Source organism: Sus scrofa, chromosome 17 (assembly GCF_000003025.6).
Source record: "Sus scrofa isolate TJ Tabasco breed Duroc chromosome 17, Sscrofa11.1, whole genome shotgun sequence".
NCBI classification, from domain to species: domain Eukaryota; kingdom Metazoa; phylum Chordata; class Mammalia; order Artiodactyla; family Suidae; genus Sus; species Sus scrofa.
The window spans coordinates 557902-562306 of record NC_010459.5 but is presented as its reverse complement, the minus strand read 5'-3'; the positions used below and the strand labels follow the sequence as shown (position 1 = coordinate 562306).

The 4405-nt window shown below is 38.5% G+C and overlaps 1 long non-coding RNA gene across 1 annotated transcript; it reads right to left on the bottom strand.

The window, feature by feature from the left end:
• On the bottom strand, positions 1957 to 3601 carry LOC110257474. The gene is made up of 2 exons (XR_002340102.1): positions 3160 to 3601; positions 1957 to 2038 (listed from the first exon to the last, which is right to left on the bottom strand). It is a non-coding gene; the product is annotated as an uncharacterized LOC110257474 (long non-coding RNA).

Sequence of the window (4405 nt, the reverse complement as noted above, 5' to 3'; positions counted from 1 at the left end):
TTATGTAACTACAGTGCAATATGTCCAGAAAGTGACATTGCTACCGTGGGCATTGTGAGTTCTGTGTCACTTTTTTATCACAAGTATACATTCTTGTAACCACCTTCACAATCAAGATACAGAACTATTGGATCGTACAAACCCCCTCATGCTACCTTTCTACAGTCACATCTTTCACGTCCCCCCCAACCCATCTTAAGGTGTACAGCATAATGAGTTGACTTACATATATCATGAAATGATTACTGCGATAAGTTTAGTGATTATCCACTATCTCATATAGATACAAAATCAAAGAAAGAGAATTTTTTTTTCTTATGATGAGAACTCTTAGGATTTACTCTCTTAACTTTTAGGTATACCAACAGTCATCATGTTGTACATTACACTCCTAGTATTTCTCTTGTACTGGAAATTTGCTCTTTTTGACCACCTTTATCCAGTTTCTTCACCCCCAATTTTATGAATTATTGTTTGTTTTTTAGATTCCACATATAAATGAGATCATACAGTATTTGTCTTTCTCAACTGTCTGGCTTATTTCACTTAGCATAATGCCTCAAAGATCATTCACATATCCATGTTACTGCAAATGGCAGGGATTCCTCTTTTTTATGGCTGAATACAATTGCATTGTGTGTGTGTGTGTGTGTGTGTGTGTGTGTGTGTGTGTGTGTATCACAACTGTTTTTATCCATTCATCCTGTTGATGGACACTTAAGTCATTTCCATGTCTTAGCTACTGCAAATAATGCTGCTATGAACTTGAGGGTACAGATATCTCTTTAATACAGTGTTTTTGTTTCCTTCAAACATATTCTCAGACGTTCTGGATCATATTGTAGGTCTATTTTTAATTTTTGAGAAGCCCCTATACTGTTTTTTATAGTGACTGTACCAGTTTACAATCCCACCAACAGTGCACAAAGGTTTCCTTGAGACTTTCTTTTAAATACTATCTAAAATTAACATGGGAGTTCCCATTGTGGTGCAGCAGAAACGAATCTAACTAGTATCCATGAGAATGTGGGTTTGATCTCTGGCCTTGCTCAGTGGGTTGGGGAGCTGGTGTTGCCTTGAGCTGTGGTGTAAGTTGCAGATACAGCTTGGATCCCACATTGTTGTGCTGTAGGCTGGCAGCTGTAGATCTGATTAAACCCTAGCCTGGAAACTTCCATAAGCCACAGGTGTGGCCTTAGAAAGCATCAATCAATCAATCAATCAATCAATCAATAAAATTACTGTGAAGAGGAACTACTTCATGAAGTAAAGGTAAATGGAACCTTCTTTAGATTGGAATCACAGAGATCTGCTTTCTTCCTTTTTTTAAATTTTATTTCTTTTTTTAAGATTTTTATTTTTTGTATTATAGTTGATTTACAATGTTTTCTCAATTTCTACTATCATAGAAGTGACCCAGTCATATGTGTGTGTGTATATATATATATACATTCTTTTTCTCACATTGTCCTTCAACATGTTCCATCAAAAGTGACTAGATATAGTTCCCTCTACTAAACAGCACGATTTCATTGCTTATTCACTCCAAATACTATAGTTTGAGAACTACTTTCTAATCTAGCTTTGTCCATAACTCAGTGGGTGGTCCTAGGTAAATCATGCCATAATATTAATAACTATGGACATTTATGTAGAAGTATGCTAGATATTTTACATAAACTATTTCACTAATATAAAAGACAAAAGATTGCTATGGTGAATCCAAGATAGAAATTCAAAAGTAGAGATAAGAAATATCCAAAAAGAGTAATAGCTGTCGATGTGATGGAGACTTGTCACAAAGTGTCGCATTGAATCTTGACAACATTCCTATGAGGTGGGTTCTATTACTCCAGGAAAGTAAGACTCAGTCAGGTAACCTTGCCCAGGGCAGGCAGCTGGTGAATGGCAGGGCTGAAATTCAAATCCAGGCAATCTGACCCTCAAACTTTCTTCTTTTTTTTTCATCTTGATGGTCAGCACAGAAAGCAGATAGGCAGAAAAAATGTGAGCTTTTCATAAGATCACGATTACAGGGCTGCAGATAGAGGAACAATCAAGAACTTGTTTTTTATCTTAATCATTCAGCTCACAGCTACCATTTCAGGTGCTTACAGACTAAGAACTTTCCTGAAACACTTTATATGTGTTTCTATTTTTATTCCTAAAACTGGACTTTGCCATTGTCTAGTCCTACCATACTGGCTCTGAAACATTGCCCCTGACCTTGGTGTGGATGCCACTTCTAATGATGCTCAGCTACTTAGGATTTAGCACATTTGCAAAGTGTCCCTGCTTTACTCATTTCCCGGTTTCTGAGAACCTCTTCCCCTCACTAAGGACAATCTAGTACAGTCCTTAGTCCCAGGAATTCTGAGCACTTTACTAACACCCAGCCCTCACTGACAGTAGCTGAAGAATGTAGTTAGACAGCCTGTACCAGCACCTGCAGGGGTGCACAATAGAATGTTATTAATCCTAAACTAAGCATTCCAAACCATGCACTATGAACGTGTGCTTCGTCCTTCCTGTACCATCTATAGAGTGGAACCCAGTGAAAATCTTTCTTAGGTCCCTGCCAGGTGTGGCAGCAGCCAAGCATCAAAGCCAGCTTAAGAACAGAGCACACAAAAATAATATTGTGTGTCAGGAGTCAGGACAAATAGCCAGATGCCAAGTGGAGTGATGTTTAGGTTTAGGTTTAGGTTTAGGGTTAGGTTTAGGTGAGAACTAGAATTCAGGTCTTGAATTGAAGCCATGGCTGACTGAATTTTATTTTGGTGGACAGTATCATTATGTGAAAACTCAGAGCTAGGAGCATGTTTAAGTAGGAGCCCAGGCAACAGTTCTGACTGGGGAATAGTCTTCTTTTAAATTGAAGTATAGTTGGCTTTTTATATAGTTTCAGGTGTACAACATAGTAATTCAATATTTTTATATACTCCATACAAAGTTGTTATAAAATATTGACTATATTTCCTGTGCTGTACATTGCATTCTGGTAGTCTGTTTACTTTATACTTAGTAATTTGTACCTTTTCATCCCCTTCACCTATTTTGCCACTCCCTTCATTCCCCTTCCCCCTCAGGAACCATGTTTTTTTCTCTGTATCTTTGAGTCTGTTTCTGTTTAATTAAAAGAAAATAACATGAACTCACTCAGTGCACTTAAGATGGAAAACTCCTGGGCTGGGATTTGGCACCATTTTGTCCCTGATATAAATCTTGTGATCTTGCCACAACATGTAATTATGGATTCTTGAAGGTCTCTGAAAATGATCTGCAAACACTCTTTGTAAGCTAATGCTGTGGGTGTCATACTGTCCTTACAGAGGCCAGTATTATGATTCCTCCATGTTATTTGGGGATTCTTCAGACTCTGGTTCTTCAAGCATCCTGCTGAGTCTCATTTCCACAGGAAATTCTCTCTGAGGTGTTCTCTGAGTTTATACTCCTGGTAAACTGGTGACAGCACAGAGACAGTATGAGGAACCAGTCCAATGACTTAGGTATCTTCAGATTCAGAGCTCGTGGAAAAGCCTCAGTTCCTGGGGCTTGAAGTGGCCACAGGCGGTGGTTGTGGGTTGTGGGTTGGGGAACCCTAGACCTGCCCCAGTCCTCTGGGCAGAGTCTGATCATTTCCCACAGTCTCCTGCTCCAGACACAGCCTTTGGAACAGAGCCAGGAATGTTTCCTGGAGTTTAATGCAGCCTGGAGGTCATGGGTGTGACATTGCACAATGAGTAATGACAGGGAACACTTGGCTGGGATTATACTTAATTTATACTTAGGCATTGGCAATTTCTTGAAGACAATTATTTCTCCAGGACATCTCATTGGCCCTAAACCATGCGGCTATTACTGTTAGATGTGTACTTGGGATCCTGGACCTTCACGAATAGCTGATGGAAGACACACAGGACTGCCTAGTGTCCCCATCTGGCACCTATCCCCTATTGTTTTTATGTTCATTTCTATTGTATTTCCTAAAATGGTGCCACCCCCTCTATTTATAGAAATGTTCAGCTAATTGAGTACTGTCAAAAAAAAGGAAACAGAACAAGGCGGAAAATGAGTGTCCTGTTCTGCTTTATTTGTCATCCAAACCCATGAATGAACTGTGTTCAGTGGTTCTGTTACTTTATCTGTCATAGCCATACTTACTTCCTTGACAATTTTAGACCCAGTTCAAAATGTACATAATAATTTCAGTACCTAAGATTTTAAAATAAATTTTAATATGCAATCTGAATCTCTGGACTTGCTTTTAAGAGGAAACAAGGCTTCTAGTTATTTTCTAAGGAAACTGAAAATCCTAAAATTATGTACTAAAGTTAATTTATTTACTTCAGTAAATATGCAGCAAACAAACAAACAAACAAGATCATGGAGGAAATCACTCTTA